We start from the raw sequence: 26,504 nt of genomic DNA on the forward strand, positions 1-26,504 counted from the left end.
GATTATAAAGGAAGTCCTTCCCCAACTTCATAGCTATTTTGTGTGAGCTATTATTAGACTGCTTCTGATCAGGTCCCTGGCTGGCTGGTGGGTCTCACCCACATGCTCAGGGTCTAACTGACTACCATCTTCTTCCAGCTCAGACTAGAAGAAATCTTGAGGGTTTTTTTGCCTTCCTCTGCAGTGCAGGGCATGGATCTCTTGCTGGTTTGAAATACAGTAAACAATGGATTCTCTGTAACTTGCAATTTTTAAATCAAGATTTCAGTAACTCAGCCTACTACAGAAGTGGGTGGATGAGGTTCTGTGGCCTGCAATGTGCAGGAGGTCAGACTAGAAGATTACAATTGCCCTTTCTGGACATAAAATCTATGTGACGCAGGCAGCAGACTTCGGTGGTCTGTGGTTTGCTCTGAGACTTAGGCAGGAGATAGGTGCCTGGACACCTACAGTGAGGCAGCAATGCACATGCCTAGAGACAAAAACTTAGGTGCCATGTGAGTATAATCATGTGCAGGGTTAGATGGCAGCTGACTGGGAGTTTTTTGGATCACAGTGGTTTCTAAAAATGGGACTCAGGTACCTAAGCACCTTTGTGGATTGCACCCTCATGCCATTTCTTGAATTTTAGATTAATAAGTGATTTTTAAGGATATTATGCTAGTCCCTAATTCGTCTTCTGGAATGAAAGCTGACAGTAGAGGGAGACAGAAAATTCCCACATAGAACTATCTTTTCTTTCCCTGTCAGGTGCTGCTGCAGCTCCATGTACTGGGAGAGAACACTGAGTATGTTTACACTGCAGTTAGACAACTGCGGCTGGCCTGGCTGACTTGGGCTTGTAGGACTTCGGCTAAACATCTAACCACAATTAAACAGTCCCTTAGCCTGAGTCAGCTGGCATGTTTCTTTTTTAATTGAATTGTAGACATACCCACTGAGAATCTCAAACTCTTTAGGCTAGCAGCAGCTCCTCCTGTTGCTTACACTTCAGTGGTTCATGCCTCTTGAGTCCTCACTTCAGCATTCAGAGAGGATCAAGATCTGGAGGGAGAGCTTCTCCCTCTCTCCAGAAAGAGAAGAGGCTACTCGCTTCTGTATTTTTTAGGGAAGCTGTTCTTATTTTTAATTCCTAAACACAGGTTTAAATTCAGTTCTTTCCCACTATGCTACTGCTAGAAACATGAAACATGCCATTAGAAAGCCAGGAATATTCTGTTTGCTGGTAGGAGGCTTTCATTTTTATCTCTAATGGATTATGGTTAGTCCTCAAGGGAACCATGACCAGCTAACATTTTTAAACACCACTGTCTAACCTAGGTGCTTAGTTGTGTTTAAAAGCATGTTAATCATGCGCTAGCTGACATGTTCGCTAAAGATACTTCCTTTTTCTACACTAGACAGGAACAAAGTCAGGTAGATGGCTGATCTAATAAAAGCTTCCCCCTATGGACCCATGGTCTGCTTTTCGGAAATCCTGGGCTCTTATTGCTCTGATTTACTTCAATAAGAGCTCAAAGTGCTGAGCCCCTTTCACTCCTGTCAGGAGAGCAGCTGTATATTTTGTAGTGCCTAGGAATCCTTGGCATGGGTTAGGATACCTCTGTGGTAGGCAATGTACCAACACATAAAAATAAGTTCCTGCCTGGGAGAGTTTACAATCTCTGGTCGCAAACTCCACTGCAGAGAGGAAGAAGGTAGCTGGTTGAGAATACACTGGTTTGTGCATGGCTGAACTATCCACTTCTTTTTATGAGCTGGTCCTGGACCAGTTAATTTTTAAGCGCATTGCAATTCCAAGGACTACCTAGGCTGTTACGAATTGCTAAAGCCCCGCTGAAGAGTTTGCTAATACAACCGGAGCTGGAATGGCCGCAGCAGCACCCGACATCTGATCTGGGTTCAAAAACATGGCTGCAGATTGGCCCTAGGTTCTTCACAGCGTAGCAGCCAGTTTTTGTCCCGTCTAAAGCAGCGCCGCACCCAGGCACCAGTCTGGCCACAGCACCAGGCGCTCCCAAGTCTATAGGGATGGAGGCCAGAACACCGCCTCCGATCCGTCTTTAGGTTCTGCGAGCCAGGCCAAACTCCTGGCGCAACAGCAGTTGTGGGGACCCAGCGGCCCCGCCTCCCCAGGGCGATCTTGGCCTCCCGGCAACACACGCGGCTGGGCGAGCACACGACGCGATCGGGCGCCCGGGCCGCTCAGCGCAAGGAGGACGGGGTGGGGGCCCGCGCTGAGGAGGAGCCCGGAGCCGGCCCCGCCTCTCTCCCCTCGGGGATGCCGGGATGTTTACAGTTCTGGCAGCAGCAGCAGGCTGGGCTGCTACCGCCGCGGCCGCTCGGTTCGCGCACAGGGAGACCCGCAGCGAGCGTCCGGCGCGGCCCGGCCCGGCCCTGACTGGGCTCCTGGGTGCGGATCTCTCCGCGGAGGCAACGAGGCCGGCTCCGGGCCCCCGGCGCGAGGAGGAGGGAGACCGAGGGCTGTCTGGTGAGGCATGGGGGAAGGAAGGGGCCGCGGCGCCCAGACCGCCACTGTCGGCAGCTGTGGCCGTAACCAAGAAACTCCCTCTCCCTTCCTTGCAGGCAGCTACCTCGCACAGGGCAGCCGCGGCGTGAGGACAATCCCACCTCCCGCCTGGCCCCATTGGCCCCCATCACTAGTGATCCGGCCCCCATTGGCTGCAGCTGCTGCCGCTCCACCGGAGGCGGGGGGTGGGGAGAGTGTGTGCCTGCGTGTGTCCTAAGCCTGACTCCTGTGCAGAGTTTCATTCGGAGGAGGGGGCGGCGGCACGTGCGTAGTGCCTGGGGGCGCCGAGTCCTGGTTCCCTTACCGGTCTGGGCCGGGGGCTCTGCAGCCCCTGCCACGTGCTCGGCAACACCTGGCCGTGCCCTTAGCAGCAGCAGTGCGGAGGCGGCAGCCCCGGCCGGTGCTTGTTCTGGTGGGGGTTGTTTGTATGTAGGGCCGCTGCGCTTCGGACTGGGCGTTTTTTTAAGGGGTCTCTTTTCCTGGAGCTACAGGGTTTAAAGGCGGATTTGCTCGGTCTTTGGCTGAGAGGGCTGCAGAAAACAGTCCACAGGGAATAGAGGCGGCTCAGGCCTCCAATAGCTTTAACGTCAAAAAATGTTATTGTTTAAATTGGGGCTAAAGCTATCTTTCGAAGCTAGCTTATTCGTGGTAGGACTTGTTTGAATACCTTTCTGTTTTGCTGAAGATGGTGGGGGAGTTCTGTCCCTCAACCGGAGAAAATGTGGCATAGGGTTTTTGTTTAAGAAAAAAGAAGGTAATCCTGTTGATGGGGTCTGTTGCACCTTGTTTTACATCTTGTGATTTAGCCATTCTTTGGCTCTGAACATGCAAACACTTTTACACATGCATATCTTTACAGGGCCTTTGTAGGTTATCCTCATCCTCCTTTCTCTCTTAATACTATCTTTTCATGTCATTTTTAAAGTTAAAACTAAAACTGAAACTTCTTCCCTTTCAAAAATGATGTATTTTATGTTTTCATTTGTCCTTATTGTGATACTTTTTATGGTACATCTGGTGTTTTTTCCATATTAAATAGATGTTCCAGTCTTGGCAGGGCTTTGGAGCTGTGCTCCGGCTCCACTCCCGCTCCAGTCAAAAACCTGTAGCTTAACTTCTCCGGAGCTGCTCCGGGCTCCGGTCCAAAGCTCTGCTTGTAGGTGGTCTGGAGCTCAAACAGTGCTAGGAAGTTTTTTGGTCAATATAGACTCAATTCTGTAAGTATAAGAGTACTTGTGGCACTTTAGAGACTAACAAATTTATTAGAGCATAAGCTTTCATGGGCTACAGCCCACTTCTTCGGATGCGTATAGAGTGGAACATATATTGAGGAGATATATATACACACACATACAGAGAGCATGAACAGGTGGGAGTTGTCTTACCAACTCTGAGAGGCCAATTAAGTAAGAGAAAAACAAAACAAAACAAAAACTTTTGAAGTGATAATCAAGCTAGCCCAGTACAGACAGTTTGATAAGAAGTGTGAGAATACTTACAAGGGGAGATAGATTCAATGTCTGTAAGTATGTCTATGCTACAGACTATGTCAACATAATTTATGTCACTCAGGGATGTGAATAAACCACCCTCCGTCCTGAATGACATAAGTTACACCAACATAAGGTCTCCCGCTGACATATGCTCTCCTGCTGACGCAGTTTCTGCCATTCCCATTCTCTTCCATCGGCATAGAGCGTCTTCACTAGATGTGCTGCAGCGATGCAGCTGCATTGGTACTGTACAGCTATGCTGCTGTATGTGTAGACATGCTCTTAGTGGAGTTGCTACAACATCCTGCTTCCATGCTAGTGCTATACTCAGTCGTGCTTTGTGAGTATGCATTCCAGAATTTGATACTGCTTCAAGCAGCTGTGCGTTATGGATGATTTTGCAGAGCTTTCAGGGATCTTACGGTGATTCAGCCACGTGTGAGAAGAAACTATTATAACTTCTGCAGTCCTCTCCAGGGAAAATCCTGTGATTATTTGCGACTTATCCCCAAATTCCTGCAGGACCTACAGCTATCTGGGGACTATTTCTTGAGTATGAAATTATCTAATACCGTATAGATTAATGATCTGGAAATATATGGATCAGTAATGACTTTGTGGATCAGTTGCCAAAAGAAGTTGGTCACTGTGGAAGCAGCATGTAGCCACAGGCCATGTATGTGTACTGGGAAGTGTATACAAGTAGGTTGCTTCTGGACAGGTTGACCCTAGGCCAGTGGAAATTAAATGGCCAAAGAGGCCATTCTTGCAGTGGTGGGGCATTGTGGGCAGCCTTTGGAGGACTGATTTGGCACTTCTGTTGTAACATGACACTGACCACATATGGGCAGCAGAATGATTCAGCTGACATGATTCCGGCTCAGTTGAGCTTAACTTTAGGGATAAGTGTAAAGATAGTCAATATGAGTCATAGCACAGCTAAGATACTGTTGAAGGACTTCTTTTGTTTGGATTACAGGGTATTTTAGAATCATGAGGAAGAGATCTGTGGTTAGACATGAATTATTTCCCTAGTGAAGATAAGCTTTCTTTGATACATGTCAAACGTGAGACAACTGTGATTTCAGTAATATAATCATGATTTTGTAGTTAAAAAGTTAATCATTTTAAGTGCCATTATCTAGCACTGTTTAAACAGTACACATACAGTTATGTAAGGGAAAGTAACAATACGTTGTTTATAATTCAAAAGATAATACTATGATAACCTCTGTTCCTATGCTAAGGAACTATATTTACTTAATTTTGTTAGACCAGCAGCTTTTGCTTGTTATTGAGCATAGGAGGCAGTTTACTGACCGTTCACTTTATTTGACATTCAGGAGCTTGTACTTAAATGTGTTGACCTTATTTGCAGATTAAAAAAAAAATATCCAAGTCTTATTAAATTATAATTTGATTTTTTTAGATCCATTGGATTAATTTATATTTGTATCCTATTCATGGTCTAAGGTGCATACATTTGACTGTCATTGAGATGCTAGTGATAAGATCTGAATTTCTTTCCCTGAGGGATGTTTGCTCTTGCATCTTTGTTTGGTTTTGGCAGATGTTTCAATTGGATGCTTCAGAAAATTTTGATTCTTTATAGGAAAAAAGATAAACCTGTTTTTAAGCTCAGGTAAACTTCAGTTCCCAGTTTTTCCAAAATAGTTTATTCCTCAAAAAATATCTGGTATTAATAAGGAACACGAGGGTTATTTTCTTTTAAATACTTGGTTTTATTGGTTCCTGTACGAATGACTGCAGTGGATAGTTATAATAGTTGAAATTCATACAAAAATGAGGAAAAAAAAGTAGTAATAGAAAAATGCATTGGATTCTCTTGTTCGGATTCTCTTGTTCAGATTCTCATTCTGTGGATTTTGCTGTGGTATCCAGCAGTTGACTAAAAGATCTAGTGTTTGTCACCTGTGGTTCCCTTTCTTCTTGCTTTCATCTCCCCAGAAAGAATTTGTTCTTTTTTTTTTTTTTTTTTTTTGCTATGTGCTTTATTTGTTGAAGGCAAGGTTGGGTGTGCACCCCATTTAGAAAAAGGCACGAGGTTTGAGGTGGTAAGCTGCAGGAATGGGTGACTGCATAGGTTTAAGTACATTGTTTTCACATAACATAGACAAGTTTTGTGGGACTTGTTTCTCTGGAGGCTCTTTTCTATATATATATGCTCTGGTCATTGTATCTGGAAAAGGTCCTGTTAGTCAAGATTATGCTATAGAGTTGTAATTAGATGTTTCAATTAATTAGTCTTGTCACCAAATTTTAAAATGAGAGGTTGGCTTTTATGTATCTAACAATAATATGATATGTCTAAGGGTAGTTCCTGCCTTTTGAATTATCATTTGCCTCCTCTTAGCTCATTTGTAAAATCTAGTTGATCGAGTAAAATGTATCATCTGTCCAGCATCTCTTTTTGAGGGCTTGTCTTCACTACTGGGTAATTGGTGCTGCTGCGATCGATGCTTCGGGCATTGATTTAGCGGGTCTGGTGAAGATCCAGTAAGTCAATGGGAGAGCTCTCTCCTGTTGACCTCAGTACTGCATGTCCCCGAGAGGCAGAAGCTCTGTCGATGGGAGAGCGTCTCCTGTCAACATAGCACAGTATAGACACTGCTGTAAGTCGATCTAAGCTACGTTGAATTAAGTTACGTATCTTGAGGCCTGAGTAACTTATTTCATTGTACATATTTAAAGCCTGAATCAGCTTCATTTGTCCTTTGTTTCCTTCATCCAGTGGGTCTCTTGAATATGGAAAGCTGGAGTGTCTGTTCCTTTTTAGACCCCTGAGGAACTGAATAGAAGGTAAATGGAAATGGAGGAAAATGTCCTCCTCCTTAGCAAATACTCAGGATTTTCACACCAGTGGGACTCTCAAGAATTGCAGGGACAAGTGAGTGTGTGTGTGTGTGTTTTTTGTTTTCTCTCCCTCCCCTCCCCCCCCCCCCCCCGTGAGATCCCCATGACTCTACGTATTATAAAGCTCTCTAAAGAAATGGTACAAGCTTCTGTTATGCATGTATTCAGAATAGGTGCGTGCATCTATTATATTGGATTGGAACACCTTTTTTAAATAGTTACCATTTTTAATGCACGTAAATATTCATAAGCCAAAACTCAAGACTAGGCAAGTCAGTACATGTATAACTATCCAGAAGTACTTCTTTGAAGAATAAACAGGACATACTTGATGGACATTTGTCTAAACTTGAGAGTGAGACCCAAATAAAAAGATACAATAGAAACTATGCAAGTCACAGAGAAGTAAAGAAAAGAAACTGACTTGTTTTACTGATGAGCTGGAGAGGAGGAGTCATGAATGGGCTGGCTGAATTTTCAGTTGCAGGCCACCAAATAGCTAAGGGAGAATGATCCAGCCTTGTGACTGGAAAGTGACAGTATTTTTTGCTGGGTAACTGGGGCTGAAATTTCCTAGGATTGGATAGTAAAACCTGATAATGTCCTGGACAAATCAGGACTGGAGGCTGGTATTCTTTTTATATGTAAGCATAAAACTTTACATATTAAGGAATATTCTTACTTTGTTCTATATATGCTTTCAGAAACTGATCTTATTTGTGTGTGGCTGCTCCCTCTCAATTTAATCAAAATCTAAGGAATTCAAGTTTTAACTTTAATAAAAACAAATTTTCTAGCTTTTATACCTACAAAGAAATTTTTTTGGAATGTAAACTAACAAGCAAGAGGGAAATGCTAGTTGAACATGGGGCACTCTGAGGTGGTATTGGAGAAGGTTTGGTTGGAGGAGTTTCTCTTTATGTTGTCCATTTGAACTAGGGTGACCAGATAGCAAGGGCGAAAAATCAGGACGGGGTGGGGGTTAATAGGTGCCTGTATAAAACAAAGCCCCAAATGTTGGGTCTGTCCCTATAAAATCAGGACATCTGATCACCCTAATCTGAACAGTGGAGAGTTGGGGTGAGTTTCTTGCCTGGACTCTGCTCTGTCCACTGGTGGGCAACTGTGGTGGTGGGCTGGATTGATAGTCACTATTTGAGAAACATTTGCCTTCATCTGCATGTAGCTCCTACATTAATAGGACTGGTTTGATAATCTAAAGACCCTTTGGAGATGCCATATTGCTGTGGGAGGTTGGCCTAATGGTACACTGCTCCCCCAAAACCACCACCACAAAAAATGTGGTAGAGGCCATTTGAAGCCTTATTTCTCAAACAAAACTATTGTGCTCAGCTATGAAATTTGATGTGCTAAGTGTTCAGTTTTTGTGTATCAGCCTGATGTTGACAGACTCCTCAGGACTAGAAGTTCTTTGCTCAAGATTTATAGGGGAGCAAATAATGAAACATTTTCATTTTTGAAAACGTCACTAATTTTTTGTCTATTAGGAAGCAAAACTTTCAATTTGGCCTTAGCTACTTTGTATTTTCTGTATAGGTTTCTCAGTTTGTTGGGGTGAATGACAGAGTTTAATATAATAATTGTTTGCCTGAGATTTCCAGTTCTTAATGAAATGAATACACATGAATATGGTATGTCCAGTTTGCAGGTGGATATGTAGTAGAACATCCCACAGGGCTGGGGGAAAGGGCTTATAAAAACCTTCTCATTAAATGTGTGGGAGCCAGTAGACTTGCCAAACCCTTGTGTACCACCAAGCACCGCAGTGCTCTCCTCTTCAGGGCCACAACGAGGCTGAATGCCCACAAAGAGGGCAGAGGTAAGCAATCATAGAATATCAGGGTTGGAAGTCCATCCCCCCTCTGCGCAAAGCAGGACCAATCCCCAGACAGGTTTTTGCCCAGAACCCTAAATGACCCCCTCAAGGATTGAACTCACAACCCTGGGTTTAGCAGGCCAGTGCTCAAACCACTGAGCTATCAGACGGGTGTACTCTTGCAAAAAAGGACCAAGAGTTTGTCTTTCCCCTACTGGTTCAGACAAATCCTCCCCTCCCCGCTGCCTCCTCTCCCGCCACCACCCCTCGCTTCTGAGGCTGTGGGAGTTGGAGGGAAATGGCAGTCTCCGCTATGTTGGCTGGGTTGCAGGTCAGTATGATACCAAGATATTTGTAGTTTGCTTTGTTGATCAGCTAACTCATCCATTCAGGGAATGGGAACAATAAATGACTTCAGTAACTAACCAACACACTTGTTAAATAGTACTGTTTCTGATCCTTGGGTGAGTTGAATAACTAAACAGCAACGAAGAGCAAATATTACAGTGAACTGTACAACTTGAAATTTGTACTGTTAAGTTACATTGCAATTTTTTTTTATCCAAGTTTGAAATCTGAATTGTAATTAGCAGCAGAAGAATTCAAATTATTCAAAATAATATAATGTCATGTGCCTTTGGACAACACAGATGGGGAAAAGTGCAAATCATTACATTTAATGTTAATTATTTAGTTGGTTCTATATGCGTCCCAGAAGCCACCTTGAGTAGGCTTTTCATGCAATGTATGTGCTCTTTTTTTGAAAACCCATTTTCTAATACTATTGGAGTAAAGAATCTTATTTTTAACAACACAGATGTTCTAAATATGTACTAAAACAGATGCTTTGGGCAAGGCTCACATCAGTAACTTGCCAACTGATTTCACATATCGCTCAACAAGAGGGTAACAAAATGGAAGCAAGAAGAAGGGGGGAGGGAGGACAGGGATAATATCAACCTTGGTTACTTAGTGAAAACTAAGCATGATAGAAAAACTTCTTTGAATGAGATAACTTTATAAATCAATAAGTAGAGAAGACTTTTTCAGATATGGATTGTCTGGAGACTTAATCAGTTTAATTCAGCTATCCAGCCCAAATTTGTATACCAGCTGTTGGCCTGGTTGGGCTCAGCAAGCCCTCTTGAGTTAAAGTGATGCTGTCTTGAACTCTGCACTTTTTTTTGAAGAAGGGTTGCTACTTTCTTATAAACAACTACTCAGTCATGCCTACTTCTGCCACATATGGTAATATGGTTCTAGAGACATGGTCTCATCACTTGTCCTTGTAGAGTTATAGCAGCCATTACTCAGAGGCTGTCTGTAGCATTCTCAGGAAGCCTCCCTAGGAAGGCTCCCCATGTGGGATAGAAGCTTCCCCTAAGGCCCATTGTTTTTTCCTAATGGCTCATTGCTCTGAATGGACCCTTTCCCATCCTCTATTTAGACTGAAAGCATCTTGTCTAGTGGGCATGACCCAGGTGTAACTACATTTGAAATACAGATACATAGTCAATATTCTTAACTTCAAATACAAAAATGATACATGCATACAGATAGGATAATCATATTAAGCAAATCATAACTTTTCCAATGACGCCTCCTATGACTTGCATAAAATTCATTATGATTGTTATAGTTATATCATAATATCACTGCAAAGAATATGGGGTGCAGTTTCACATCTTTTTCTAATAATTTTTTCTCTAAAATTTGTTAGAACATATTCTAGTAAGATGCTGTGTATTGATTTTTCTGCATTTATTTTCCACTCAGATCAAGAACAAGATCTTATGTGATTTGATTCATCAACATGGACTGATGGATGGTCCCTCTTCCACTTGTCAGTCTGGCAGGTATTAGTAGGAACATAAAGTTTTGGCACCTTCCAGATGGCAGATTCTCTTCACAGATTCAGTTTGTTTCCTATCTCTGAAGAGGAAAGTTAGAACGAGTGTGGTACTTTGTTCTTTCTGCTTCTAGAATTGTTTCTTAGTTGAATTCCTTCAGGACTTTTCGAGTACCCATTTTGGTAACTCCCCCATTTTGGAATGTTAGATATTGCATGGTGTTGACAAAGAACGTCTTCACTGTTCAGTTTACTGCAGCTCCCTTGAGATTATTCTCCCTTGGTTTCTAGGTTCCGTAAAGCTGCTGGCTGGCTTTGCCTCTTATCATGTCTCCCTTTCTGCTCCTAATCTGGTATTTGGGTTCACAGAGACGCTTTCCTTTTCTTACTGTTATGAAAGTGGTGTTCCTGGTTGCAATCATTGGGCATGGCTACACTTGCAGATGTAGAGCACTTTGAGTTAAACCAGCCTTCATAGTGCGCAGTAGGGAAAGCGCTGTAGTCTGTTCACACTGACAGCTGACAGTGCACTGGCGTGGACACATTAGCTGTGCATTGTGGTAGCTATCCCAGCATGCAGGTGGCTGCAACGTGCTTTTCAAATGGTGGGGTGGAGTGGAGTGTGACAGGGACTGTGTTGTGTGTATGTGGGAGGAGAGAGAGGGGTTTTTTCGGGGGGCTGAAAGCATGTCAGCATGCTGTCTTGTAAGTTCAGACAGCAGCACACCTTCCCTTCCCTCTCCCCCGCGCCTCTCTCTCTCTCTCTCTCACACAGCATTCCACAGTAACCGCTTGCATGCCGGCTGTCAGAAACAAAGCTTTGAAAGGGCATTTCCGCATTCCTGCAGGAGTTCAAAACAATGACAAGAGTGGCCACTTGACTTAAGGAGATTATGGGACGTTTCCGGAGGCCGATCAGAGCGCAGTAATGCAACGTCTCGTTCACACTGACGCCCGTGCGTTGCAGCCAAGGCGCAGCAAACGTTATTCCTCTTGCTGAGGTGGAGTACCAGGAGCGCTCTAGCTGCGGAGTCTGAGCGCTCTACGTGCCTTGCCAGTGTGGCTGGGGAGTGAGCTAGTGGGCACGGTGCTCCTTTATTGTGCACTAACGCACAAGTGTAGCCAAGCCCATCTTGTATCATTGTGTATGGAAATTGAGTTTCTTCTTTTTTTTTTCTCTCTCTCTCTGGATCATGTTCTCTTCTGATTAATTAGTTTTTAAATCTTGTCCAGTTTTTCCTTTGAGTGGTCACTGGCTTTCATAATCATTCAGGACATTTTCTTGCCGTTTTTCTACCCGGAGTTGAAAAAGCTATGATATATGTTCCCTAAATCTATTGAAGAGACTTAAGGATTTATCTCCATTGTTTTTTATGAATTCAGAAAATCCCCAAATCTGTTATCTTGTTTGGAGTTTGAGTGGATTACCAGACTTCTGTGGTTTATACCCAGTGGATTAGACTTCTCATTGCCTTCAGTATTCTAGGTTGAAAATGGAATGTGGTTTATGACTTGGTGTGGAAGGTGGCTATTTGGTGCTATTTGCATACATTCAGCAAATGCTACAGGTTACTTGTTTTGTCCTTTATGGTTGCTGCATTGCTTTTTGAAGATCGTGGTTTAGTATGGTTCCTTTCTGACCCTATGTAGGCTAACCGTGTTAATTGGCATGTCCTAGTTGTGTTTTATATAGTGTTAGGCAACGTCCTTATTGGGGCCTGAATAGAATTTTCTCAAATGTACTGCCTTAACGGAGGTCTAGTGCCTTGAGGTTTTCTTTTCTTTCTTGGTCTGAAATCGCTCTTTTGAAGTCAGTGGAAACATTCCCACTGACTTCAGTGGGCTTTTAATCAACTCTCCTGTATGTTTACCTTTTGTTGGAAGAGGCAAGCAATTATTCGCATTCCCTCAGTATGCACTGGTGGCAGCTTAATCACAGGTGAATTAGGTACCCGATGATTCTTCACTGTGACATAATTCCACATATGCAGATGCTTGCTCTTAGCAATGCCTGTATGAGGGCTTGTAGGTTCATTTGTGCTAAAGTTACAGCTCTGAAAAATCTTAACTGAGGGCTTGTCTTCACTACTGGGGAGATCGATGCTGCTTCAATCAATGCAGCGGGTGTTGATTTAGCAGGTCTAGTGAAGACCTGCTAAATCGATGGCAGAGCACTCTCCGGTCATTCCTGGTAGTCCATTTCTCAGAGAAGAGTAAAGTAAGTCGACAGGAGAGCATCTGCCGATATTCACGTAGTTGGAGTAGCGTAACTTAGGTCGACTTACCCTGGTAGTGAAGACAAGCCCTAAATGTATGGGGGTAAGCAGACCCTTTGGAAGAGACCAAAATATTCTGATGTTGTTGGTTGCTGCCTGCCTAACTGACAAGTAGAAAAGAGACTATGGATCACTCTGTTCTGGTGGGAGCCAGTCACGGAAAAGAAATATAGAATAAGAGAGGTTTTGTTTTGTTTACATATATCTCTAAAAGATTGAAATCTGAGCACATCATGGACATAAAAAAGGTATCCTTACACATTCAGCCTGAAAACTGATCAATTTGCATATTAAAAATGAATTGCTTTTAAAAGGAGCTGTATTATCGCGTCAGCCCAGTCTAGGTGCTAAACATATTAAAACTGTCCTTGGGTTTGATAAACAGTGTTCTTAAGGAAGAAAGTCCTAATTTAAGAACTGCTAGAGAAGATATTTTGAGTTTGAAAAGTTGTTGCTTTCAGTGTACCAGAATGCCTAAAAAACGATTAGTCCAATATTTAATCTAGTTTACCGTATCAGTATAATCTTTTAGTAGAACTTTGATACCAATAATTAATAGTTTATAAGAGGTCATCTGCCTGTCTTTAGTAATTTTAAAGTGTAAGTAAGCTATTAGGTGATAAAAGGGCTATGAAATGTGGCTGAGCAATCCTTTGTTTTGCCCAAAAACAAGTGAAAACGCTTTCTAGAATAAGACACTTCCCATATGCATATATAAAGTCCTGACACAGCACACGTGTAATTGACATTTTATTTTTGTGAACAGGCAAGAGATAAAACCAGGGTATGTTAATGCCGCCTCCCTTCCCCCCCAGTATTACTTTGTAAAAAAGCGTCCCAAGTCTTCTTTTAGAGACTCTGCAGATGACACCACTCACAATAATTGTCAAGGAAGCTCTGCTTGCTGAGAAAACATGTAGGGGTACCAGTTGAGCACCTTCTGCCAGTCACAACTCCAGCAATATCACACAGGGAGAGAGGCAGTCTCTGAGGTAGGCAGGTCCTGGGCCACTTAGAGCTTTATATAAGACAAGATCAACATTTTAAACTCCACCCATAAAAAGAATACACTAACAATGCGGATTGTGGAGTCTTGGTGTAACATACTTACCAATAAAAAGAACAGGAGTACTTGTGGCACCTTAGAGACTAACACATTTATTTGAGCATAAGCTTTTGTGGGCTACAGCCCACTTCATCAGATGCATAGAATGGAACATATAGTAAGAAGGTGTGTGTGTGTGTGTGTGTGTATATATATATATATATATTATCACCACAAAAGTTTTTTTTTCTCCTGTTGATAATAGCTCATCTTAATTAGCGTCTTACAATTAGTATGGCTACTTCCACTTTTTCATGTTCTCTGTGTGTGTGTGTGTGTGTGTGTGTGTGTGTGTGTGTGTGTGTGTATATATATATACACACACACACACACACACACACACACACACACACACAGAGAACATGAAAAAGTGGAAGTAGCCATACTAATTGTAAGACGCTAATTAAGATGAGCTATTATCAACAGGAGAAAAAAAAACTTTTGTGGTGATAATCAAGATGGCCCATTTTAGACAGTTGACAAGAAGGTGTGACGATACTTAACATGGGGAAATAGATTCAATATGTGTAATGACCCAGCCACTCCCAGTCTTTATTCAAACCCAAGTTAATGGTATCTAGTTTGCATATTAATTCAAGTTCAGCAGTTTCTCGTTGGAGTCTGTTTTTGAAGCTTTTCTGTTGCAAAATTGCCACCTTTTAAGTCTGTTACTGAGTGACCAGAGAGGTTGAAGTGTTCCCCTACTGGTTTTTGAATGTTATGATTCCTGACGTCAGATTTGTGTACTCCTGTTCTTTTTGCGTATACAGACTAACACAGCTGCTACTCTGAAACCTGTACTTACCAATGAGATACTCCGTTAGCAAGTGGGCATTTTGGGCTAGCCTACATTTCTGAATAATCTTTAGCTGTAGCCCTTTTTAGAGCACATTACAGTAGCCTAGTCTGAAAGTGATAAAGGAATGGGTAATATAGGATGTGAAAGAAAAACTCAGCCTGTCCTAGTCAGTGCTGCTATCTGATAATCTAAAAGTAGGTGAGGATGGAAAATCACTTCTTTATTGGGTGCTCAGTAAGTGGAGAATAAATACCTTCAATCAAGGGAGCAGCTGTCTTTGCCATTTCTTTTGGTTGCTTCCCCCAACCTACTAGTACCTCATTTTTCTCATCTGAAGTGAGTCTCAGGGCTTGTCTACATTACAAGTTTGGGTCAACTTAATTTAAGTCGACCTGCAGCCACCACAGTAATTCAATTGGCAGGTGTCCACAATACCCTCCTTCTGCCACTGGTGTGTGTCCTCACCAGGAGCGCTTGCAGCAACTAAAGTGGGGCATTGTGGGGCACTGACAGCCACGCAAGGCTTGCAGCTGGAGCCCCGCACCTGGCCCAGGGTGCTAGACTGAACTGTGAGCCTGGGTGCAGGCTCAGTTTCACAGAATGGGGCCTACCAGCAGTGAAATTGACATTCTTGTCAGTTTCACAGCTCCAGCTGTGAGCCCTGTGGATGCTTTAAGCTGGAGGCAGCCCTGAAACTGACAAGAATGACAGCCAACTGCTATTGTAAGTCACGCAGTGCCTGCCTGGACAGTGTGTCACCCTAACTACACCAACGTAAGCGCTGCACCTCTCGTGGAGGTGGAGTTATTATGTGGGAGTAGCAGGCCACTTACTCTGGCAGAAGCAACGTTCTAGTGTAGACACTGACATAATTAGGTTGACGTAAACTGTTTTACCTTGACCTAATTCTGTAGTGTAAACTTTGGCCGGGGCTACACTCGAAACTTCAAAGCGCTGCCACGGGAACGCTCCCGGAGCAGCGCTTTGAAGTGCGAGTGTGGTCGTGTGCCAGCACTGCAGGTACTCCACCTCCACGAGGGGATTAGCTTACAGCGCTGGGAGCACGGCTCCCAGCGGTGGGGCACTGTTTACACTGGCGCTTTATAGTGCTGTAACTTGCTGCGCTCAGGGGGGTGTTTTTTCACACCCCTGATCGAGAAAGTTGCAGCGCTGTAAAGTGCCAGTATAGCCATAGTCTAAGCTTCAGATAGTTCTCTTCATATGCTATTCTCAAGTGTACACTGGTTAAGGCACTCAGATACAGCACTCATTCAGTTGGAGATAGAACTGTTTTGTCAGCAGAGTAAAGCCATGGTCCATGTTTTCTCACTAACCTATTTAATGACCATTTACACATGTCAAAGCGGGGACAAGATGTTACCCTAGGGATCCATATGAGTGCCCTTGAGGCCGAAGAGCAGTTGTTCAGTACTGCAGTCTGACTTCTCCTCTTCTTTCCTTTCTCCCTGAGAGATGAGTGACTGTATCTGCTCCTACTGATGTCCACAGGAGAATCCAATACTCTTTGATCAATGGCAGTTAATCTAATTATGACATCATGGTCATCTATCATCAGCAGGGATCCTAGTTTTCTGTGATTAAAAAGAATCAAAATTCTCTGATTAAAACATTAAAACCCCTGTTTTTCTGAGAGTAAAATGAAACACTGCACTTTAGTTTCCTTAGCCACAACATATATAGGTATCAGTTGAACTACTCCTGAGGGCATTCTGCACCAAAAAATTAAAAATCCTGCGCACAGTATTTTAAAATTCTGTGAGTTTTATTTGTCAATAAATAAATGCAGAGGCTCCAGCATGGCAGTGGGGAGCATAGGCCACTGGCTGCACGAAGGTGGGAAATCACTCTGCAGCCTCTTCATCCCAGGGACACAGTCAGTGGTGAGGCTGCACCTGATCCTGACACAGCACAAGGCATGGGCCTGCCCCATAAACACTCCGGGGTCCTGCCCCTTTGCGCCAGGCACACCAGGTGTGGGTGGGTAGGCTCAACCTGGCAGGATCCAAGTGTGGATGGTCTCATTGTGGGGTGGTCCAGGTGTGAGGTGAGAGGCTACTGTGTGGGGCAATCTGGGTGCAGGCGGCTCAGTGAGGTCTAGGTCTGGGGGGATCTGGATGCTCATAGGGGGGAGGGGAGGTTCCAGGTGTGGGCAATGGGATTCTGCAGGGGCTTCCAGGTGAAGGTGTTTAGGGCTCAGCAAAGAGGTCTGGATGTGGGGGTCTCAGCAGGGAGGTCTGGGTACTGGTGGCATGGGGCTTGGTGGGGTGGGGGTCTGGGTGCAGCTAGTTGGGGGTCAGTGAGATGGGGGTCTGGATGTGGGGGCACAGGCTCATTTGGTTGGGAGTTTGAGTGCAGGGAGCTCAGTGGGGGGTGGTCCGGGTGCAGGGGTGGGGGTCCTGAAGCAGGGGGTCTGGGTGCAGGGGGCTCCAGATGCGGGGGTTGAGGTTTAATGGGGTGGGGTTTGGATATGGTGGGTTAGAGGGGTTCTGGGTGTCTGGGTATGGGATGGGGAAGCAGCTCCCCATACAGTGATCCCTCCCCTGGAGCTGAGGAGCGATGTGGGCAGGAAGCAGGGAAGCATGCTGAGCTTCCTGCAAGTGGGGAAGGTTTCGGGGGGGGTGGATGTGACATAGCCCCAGCCACTCCTGATCCAGGCTTAGGGTAGGAGTCACTGTCTGGGGTGTCCCCAGCCCTGTGGTGATTTACCTCTCTGCTGGCTGCTCTGGGTGCCTGAAACAATGTACCTGCACTGCTAGGGAGTAGTGTGTGTGACTGCTCTTGCAGCTTCCCTGTCAGAAAGTCATTTTTTTTTTTTTTGTGTGCAGGAAAGCAAAGAAATCTGCAGGGGATATGAATAATTCTGCGCATGTGCAGTGGCACAGAATTCCCCCAGGAGTGTTGAACACAGTGTTTTATTGATATACAATAGAACCCCGTTGATCTGAGTCTCCATTATACGGCTCTCCATATTAACCAAACCACCAGCTGCCTGGGGCTGACAGCATCTGGGTTTGGGCTGTCAGCCCCAGGTGGCAAGGGCTCATGCTGTCAGCCCTGGGCAGCTGGTGTTTCGGTTAATTCAGAGAGCAGGATAATGGAGGCTTGGATAAATGGGGTTCTACTATATATGTTTTTATTTTTTCACAAAATGTAAAAACTAAAGATTCTCTTTAAAAACACAGAATTTGCGTTTTTACCTTAGCAAACAGATTTCTAGGATCCCTAATAATCAGGAAGATCAGTCAATAAAATAAGTGCAGTTGCTGTACCATACCTAGGTTAGTGATCAAGGAAGTCCCAAAAATCCAGAGATTGAGTTACCTTGCTTCAGATTTCTCAGTAATCTTATTTAAGAATGGAAGATCTGGAATGAGCCAAAAAGTCAGTATCTACAAATGGTTTCCTGGGTGGAGCACACACTCCCTTCTCACTGTCTTCCTTAGCAGGAGGCATTTACTATCTTCATTGGCAATGGACCCATTACTTCGCCAACTAGGAAAGACCTGGTCCAAAGTGTAGGAAGTGAACCAAAGTTCTTCCAACACTTTCTAGGACACTAGTGACCAGAGATCAACTAGAAGACGTAACATTTGCTACTTTGCCCTTTTTCTCGGGCATCATTGAATCATACAGCTTGTCTAAATTTAAGCAATTTTATTTGCAAAATAACAAGAAATCATTGCAAGAGAAGAGACCCAAGTCAACTGTTGAGTGGAGATAGCCCATACTAATTAGTCTAAACACCAAATGAAAGAGATCCCTCATTTGTTTGATTTTTTTTGCAGATGCTATTGTGGAGGCAAAGAAATTTTTCTTTGCCTTTTGCATTATCAGAGTATAAGAATTTTAATTGGTCACCTTTGCTACATGTGAAGCTTGTGCTTCTGGTGTTCTAGTTGTCTTCCCTCTCGCTTCATCCGGTGTCTATTTTCCATAAAACCAGTGTATCCTGTGATGGTAAAGCAGGGGAAGACTACCATATTGATGGTTGAAGATCTATGCATACGTTTGTCTTGTTTTACTTTGTTCTCTGTGATAAAGTACATTACCGTTTATAAATGAAAGTAGCTAATTAGCATTTTTATTGTATCATGGGTTTTTTTGCTCCCCTTCACCTTTAAATTAAAGCTTGAAAGCTTATTTCAGGAATAGGATTAATTAGTACTGATTTATTTAGACTCAAGAATGATAAATATTCCATCAGTCATGTATTACACTATCTCTATATATAAAGCAAGCTTGCTATTGTAAAGGTCAAGGACTTGAATTGTCCCAGGTGCCAAGTCTCATTGATGCTTATGTTTTCATATGCCAAGCAAAACCATAATTTTGACACAAATATTGGACCACATGAGGAGTGTTATGAGGTTGAACTCTTTCAGTAGCAAGGACCAATTCCTTCATATCCTCATAATCAGCAAAAAGATGAGTTCTATACACTTGACATTTTTTCTGACCCAGATGCAGCATTACTCTAAAATGATAATTTAGCATAACCCCTTCCAAATCAGATAATGGATATAAGGGTGGGGGGGTGGGGAGGGGCGGCGGGGAATAGAGAAAATGAGGGGGAAAGAGCCCTAGAAGAAACTTCAGTTTGTGAGAGAGAGAAGCCAAGCAGCCCTCATCACCTTCTCTGCAAAAGCAACACTGTACTCTCTACTTAGTAAAAATGAGTGTTGCACTCTTCCTGGGGTTTTTGTGTATTTTAGTCTTATAACAGAATAAAGCAAACCCAAGAGAGAACCCTCCCATTCACCCAACGGCAATGATAAGAAAAGAAATGATACAAAAACCATTCTTCCTCTTGACTCTGAGTAGCCAGGTAAGATCAGTAGGTTGTATAGTTCTTTAGATGACAGGGAAACTAGCTAAACCAGTGGCTCTCAAAATTTTTTACTGGTGAACCCTTTCACATAGGAAGTCTCTGAGTGCGCCCCCCCCCCCCCGCCCCTTATAAATTAAAAACACTTTTTTATATATTTAACACCATTATAAATGCTGGAGGCAAAGCGGGTTTTGGGGTGGAGGTTGACAGCTCGTGACTCCCTATGTAATAACCTCACACCCACTTGAGAGATCCTGACCCCCCAGTTTGAGAACTTCTGAGCTAAACAAACCAATTTGCGTAGCCCTTATTAGACCTGGCCAATCCCCTGCAATAGAGGTAGGTCCCAAGGTACAAGCTCCCGGTTAGGTTCTGTTGGTCTAGAAAGATTATCCCTGGAACCTCAAAGGACCAGTACACCTTGTTCCTTAGTTTTTTATTGATGCTCATGGAATACAACTTCTATGAATCCTCATATTAAAAATATATATTGGTAGTTTACAGGATGCCATCAACTTAAAAGAATCACACTCTTTTAAAAAAAAAAATTACTGTTTTTTAAGGCTGTCAATTAATCACAGTTAACTCATGCGATTAACTCAAAAAAAAGTAACTGCGATTAAAAAAATTAATTATGATTAATCGCACTGTTAAACAATAGAATACTAACTGAAATTTATTAAATATTTTTGGATGTTTTTCTACATTTTCAAATATATGGATTATAACACAGAATAAAACGTGTACAGTGCTCACTTTATATTTTTTATTACAAATATTTTCACTGTAAAAATAAGAAATACTATTTTTCAATTCACCTCATACAAGTACTGTAATGCAATCTCTTTATTGTGAAAGTGTAACTCACAAATTTTTTTTGTTACAGAACTGCACTCAAAAACAAAACAGGGTAAAACTTTAGAGCCTAAAAGTCCACTCAGTCTTACTTCTTGTTCAGCGAATTGCTAAGACAAACAAAAGTTTGTTTACATTTACGAGAGATACTGCTGACTGTTGCTTATTTACGTCACCTGAAAGTGAGAACAGGCGTTCGCATGGCACTTTTGTAGCCGGGGTTGCAAGGTATTTACGTGCCAGATATGCTAAACATTCATATGCCCCTTCCTACTTTGGCCACCACTCCAGAGGAAATGCTGATAGTGCTTGTTAAAAAAATGTGTTAATTAAATTTGTGACTGAACTCCTGGGGGGAGAATTGTACGTCTCCTGTTCTGTTTTACCCACGTTCTGCCATGTATTTCATGTTATAGCAGTCTCGGATAATGACCCAGTACATGTTTGTTTTAAGAACACTTTCACAGCAGATTTAACAAAACGCAAAGATGGTACCAATGTGAGATTTCTAAGAATAGATACAGCACTCAACCCAAGGCTTAAGAATTTAAAGTGCCTTCCAAAATCTGAGAGGGACGAGGTGTGGAGAATGCTTTCAGATGTCTTAAGAGAGCAACATTCCAATGCGGGAACTACAGAACCCGAACCACCAAAAAAGAAAATCAACCTTCTGCTGGTGGCATCTGACTGATGATGAAAATGATCATGCATTGTTCCACTCTGCTTTGGATCGTTATCGAGCAGAACCTGTCATCAGCATAGACACATGTCTGCTGGAATGGTGGTTGAAATATGAAGAGACACATGAATCTTTAGTACATCTGGTACGTAAGTATCTTGTGATGCTGGCTACAACAGTGCCATGCGAAAGCCTATTCTCATTTTCAGGTGACGTAAACAAGAAGTGGGCAGCATTATCTCCTGCAAATTGTAAACAAACTTATTTGTCTGAGTGATTGACTTAAGTAGCACTGTGTGGACTTGTAGGTTCTAAAATTTTACATTGTTTTATTTTTGAATGCAGTTTAATTTTGTACATAATTCTACATTTGTAAGTTCAACTTTCATTATAAAGAGTTTGCACTGCAGTACTTGTAGTAGATTATAATAAAAAATAAAGATAAAATGAGCACTGTACACTTTGTATTCTGTGTTGTAATTGAAATCAATATATTTGAAAATGTAGAAAGCATCAAAAATATTTAAATAAATGGTATTTTATTGTTTAACAGTGTAATTAGTCGTGATTAATTTTTTACATTGCGCAATTAATTCTTTTAATCGCTTGACAGCCCTGCTATTTTTATGAAGAAACAAACAGGTAGTGTAGTTGAAAAATTAGACCAAAATTTCTTCTCCCATCTTTGTTCGATTCTCCTGTAGTCTGAGCATTTCCATTGTTTGTATGGGTCTTTCTCACTGCAATGGAGTTGCGAAAATAATTTTTAGAAAAAAGGGCATATATGATAAAACCACATGGGTAGATGCAGTAACTGAAACTACTTTTTAATTCACTTATGCAATTGATTTCATATTGATGGTGTTGTTTTATCTGGGTTTGTTTCTGTAACATATTAAAATCAGAATACTAAAACTGATTTGGGATAAAATATTAAAACTCTGCATGTATTAATTCTTGACATGTTTCAATCTGTGGTTTTCTGACCCTTTATATTCTGTAGCTGTAATTGTTTCTGCTACATTATTTTCACTATGCAGTATATTTTCTATTGAATTATTGAAAAATTCTGAAAATTAATATTAAATGTATATTTTTTTACACTTGTACAAGATAAGATAGTAAAAGAAGAACAAAGGAGAACTGTACTCTTGTTAGAGTTTTTATCCTACAATATTCATTCGGTAACCATTTGTAATATACAACAAGGGATTTCTTCTCTTTGTTGTCACATTTAAAATTTTTGCCATCTGTGCTTAACTTTGTAGTGTTCCATTTGAGTAAGTGAAACCATCTAAGGTTGAGGGAAGGTATACTAGAGCCACTTAACAAGCCTGGAATATGAGTCCCAAGGGTAGAGAGAGATTTTAATGACCAATTTGTATGCCAGTGTTTTGTGCTGTACTCATGTCTCTATCATGTTATCCACCCTGGTGCAGTTGCACATGATTCCTTTTGCTACAGCCTTGAGTTACAGCTAGTAACTCCAAATAGTACATATACTCAGAGTAAATATTATCTATATGGAATAACTACATCTGATGGTACAGTACTCTGGGCCTGGTGAAAAGATAATTTTAGGTCTTAGTTGTTATTGGCTAAACAATGTTTGCATGGATGGGAATTGGTTAAGGGAATGAATCATCACCCTCCTACCTCCTTAAAATCCAGGGCAGAGTAGATGAGTAGCTGCCTTGTTGCCTCTTCTACAGCCTGTGTATTTTAAGTAACAGCAGGTAGAATGTCACTGGACACCTTCTGTGTAAGGAGATTTAAGCTTATGGGTATTCATTACCCTTGCCATGCCCCTATCTCTTTTCCTCACTGTACTGCTATGGAGAAGGGCACCATGGAACAGAACTGCACTTCACAGGTGTGTGGGTTTCTCCCATATAGATGGAGAAACTGAGGCACAGATAGATGAAATGACTTGCCCAAGATCATGCATGTCAATGGTGTAGTCCAAAAGGGTTGCAGAAGAGGCCTTCCCCACGTTTTCCTGGTTTCTCTCTCTCTCCCCCTCTCTTCTCCCCGCCCCCCCCCCACCCTCAAGATTGTAATAAGCTTAAGCAGGATTTGTGGTATTTGCATATTACAATGGGTCAAAACAAAAATATAAAACATTTATTGATGGCAAAGTCAGCAAAACTGTACTAATCTTTATATGGGCAAAATAGTTGAAAATAATCTTTTTTTTTTTTTTTTTTTTTTGGTGAGGAGGCCTTAAAATGTGCATTAATGTTCATTTTGCATTGTTGCACAACATTTCAGGAAAATAGAATCTGAGTTTCTACTCTCTTGGTCTTTTAATACATAGCATGTTCTCTCTGTGATTAAAGGGAGGAGTGAATCCCTAACCACATCACTAACAGAATGCTACTGATGTGTGCAGGAGACTGTTGGTGAAAGCAGCTGTCTGTTAACAGGCAGAGCATGTCAGAAAAAAGGAAAGTACGTAGATTACTTGCATACAAGATAGTCTTTGTTGATGGTGTACTGCATTTCTGTCATAATACTGGATATTTGGTTTTGGTGTGGCTGTTCCTAATCTGTGTGTCCTGTATGCTTGGTGGTCAGACCAGATGATCATAATGATCCCTGCTGGCCTTAAAATTTATGAATACCAAACATGCTGTTTTCATGCTTTCTTCTAGTCTACCTGTGCCTGGCTGTGCCATAAAAGACAACTCTTTTTGAAAAGGGCAGGAAGATTTATAAGCATTCTCATATGGTGGTTTGAGTCAGTTATATTAATAAGGATTCTTCACATACCATTTAATTCTTTCTCAGAGGCTTCTTGCATACTAGAATATGAAATATAGTGTTTAGATTTTATAAATGTCAGGTTGTCACATTAAGTAGAATATATGCTGTACTACTATGGTCTGTAGTATGGTAACCTGAAATCAGGGACAGATGTAGGGGAGGAGAAGTAGTGGTACTCTCCGAACTCTGCCCACGAATGGCACCAAAATGAGATACTGTAAATAGTAGGTTGTGCAGAGTTTGTATGATCATTACATGATCACTATTTTTTTATGCTCTGTAAAAGTAAAGTAGTTAACAATGTTGATCTTTACATCTCCATCATTAGGTTTCAGAAATACCATCACATTGAGATGGATGGAGTCAGCTCATACATTTCAGGCGGTTGCAGACATCACAATGACGGTCACATCTGTTTCAAATTTTGAATGATTTCTTAGTAATCACACGAGCTAGAGGCAAGTTCTTTTAAATTGAAGCTTGGATTCAGGAGCATGATACAGATCCAGGAGAAAGTACTGGCTTACTGAGCCTCCAAGAACCATCCCATTTCAATCTCTGCCCAAAAACATTGTTTTCAAAGGGAAACAAAGACAGCAGAGAATGGTAACCTGCCAGAGCTGGATCAGATATCCAGATAATATGTAAACTGTACAGACATAAAAAGCAATAGAATAAGGCCTTTACCTACAACAAAAACACGCTCAGGAAATATTATCCGCAGAGGGGGAAATATAAAATCAAACTACAGTAGTTCAGCAAGAGCCATACAAATATTAAGTTTGATGGTCAAACGTAGGAAGGAGGTGTGACAAAGTTCCTCCTCTATCTTGGTGGGTCCTGCGCTTATTGGCGGATTTTCTTGCCTCAGAGATTCACCATGTGGGTTGGGGAACAGCCCAGAGACCTTCCCCTCTGGAAGAACCCACAGTCCAGGTCAATTGGGAGGTTTGGGGGGAACCCGGGCCCGCCCTCTACTCCGGGTTCCAGCCCAGGGCCCTGTGGACTGCAGTTGTAGCTGTCCTGTACCAGCTGCATGACAGCTACAACTCCCTGGGCTACTTCCCCATGGCCTCCTCCAAACACCTTCCTTATTCTCACCACAGTACCTTCCTCCTGGTGTCTGATAACGCTTGTGCTCCTCAGTCCTCCAGCAGCACACCCTCTCACTCTCAGCTCCTTGCGCCTCTTGCTCCCAGCTCCTCACACTCGCACCACAAACTGAAGTGAGCTCCTTTAGTATAAATTAATCTCGAAGATTGTGCTTTCTATGGCTGCTCTTTATTCTGATTTGCAATTTTTGCAGCATGACTTTTATAAAGAGAGAAGATCAGATATTTTGGAAAAGATATCTGAAGTATTCAAAGCAGCTCGAAAGAAGTATGGTTGCCATGTGTTACAAACCCTTTCTCCTCTGCACTCCATTTCTTAGTCTCAATTTTTTAAAGAGTCAAATTAGTGAACTGAAGTATTTTTTGAGTCATAAGATCACTTAGAATGTAAGTATTGTAGCTTTGTGTATGTAAAGAGAAATTCAGTATCCACACATTGGTTGTGTTTTGACTTATATTGAGGCCCTACAGGGAAACTCGGGCATGGAGAAATTGAATAATTTATCTAAGATCACAAAGGTAATCTGTGACAGACCCAGAAAAAAAAATCCTTGATTATTTTGCGTTCTAGAAGGAATACTGCGGTAGTTCTGTTTCTTCAACATTTCCAGATAATAGTCTTGTTTCAGAGTCAGTGGAATTGGCTGCAAAATATAATTGCATTTAATCAAATAAGTACCCACCATGTATTAATGTACTTTGTTCCATGGAAACAACAGGGTTTCTGTATCAAGGCAGGAGTTTGGAGCCTGCACTTCAGTAAAATTCTTAAGAGCATAACTATGTGGTTATATTTCCCAACGTTAATCTGTTTCAAGTTCTATTATTATAGTACACCTGTACCCTGATGTAACGCTGTCCTCAGGAGCCAAAAAATCTTACCGCATTATAAGTGAAACCACGTTATATCGAACTTGTTTTGGTCAACGGGAGTGCTCAGCTCCGCCCTGCCCCCCTTCCCCCCCCCCCCCCCCCCCCCCCCCCCGGAGCACTGCTTTACCGCGTTATATCTTTCTCTTATATCGGGACGCATTATATCGGGGTAGAGTTGTAGTAAGAATGGTGATGTAAAAGAGATTTTCTGTATGCAATGAGATTTTGAGATGTGCCTTGTAACGTTGAACTATGAGCTCTTTAGGAAAGGTGTGCTAACAAAGGGCAGCCCAGTTTTAGTGCCTGTTGTTTAAAGCAAATCTGGGAAATGAAATCCTAATTTATTCTTTCAGATTTATATAATAATCAAATCCAGTTGCTAAAGCCAAATTGGTAAAGAAAGCTAAAGAGAAAGGTAGTTAGAGCAAAGTGAGAGAAAGTTTTGATGTCACTGTTAGAGAAAATGATTGGAACAGTACCAATAACAGGTTATTAAAGGTTCTGTTTTTGTAAATGATGTCATAATTGCCATCTGTCACATTTTTAAAGAGATTCCAGGATCTATTACAGTGGTTAAAGGACTGTTAAAATAAAGAACTAACTGAAA

At 42.2% G+C, this 26,504-nt stretch overlaps 1 protein-coding gene across 2 annotated transcripts in view; it reads left to right on the top strand.

Moving 5' to 3' along the window:
- Positions 1-2,199: 2,199 nt before the first annotated feature.
- Positions 2,200-26,504, top strand: part of NEK7 (NIMA related kinase 7) — a 143,040-nt gene continuing 118,735 nt past the window's right edge. Inside the window, exon 1 of one of the 2 annotated variants that reach the window (XM_054036937.1) lies at positions 2,200-2,491. The gene's annotated coding sequence lies outside the window, so the exon portion shown is untranslated. Of the gene's footprint in view, positions 2,492-2,757; positions 2,943-26,504 lie in introns of those variants that run through there. The other variant, XM_054036939.1, reaches the window with a different exon arrangement.

This window comes from Malaclemys terrapin, chromosome 8 (genome assembly GCF_027887155.1).
Source record: "Malaclemys terrapin pileata isolate rMalTer1 chromosome 8, rMalTer1.hap1, whole genome shotgun sequence".
NCBI lineage: Eukaryota > Metazoa > Chordata > Testudines > Emydidae > Malaclemys > Malaclemys terrapin.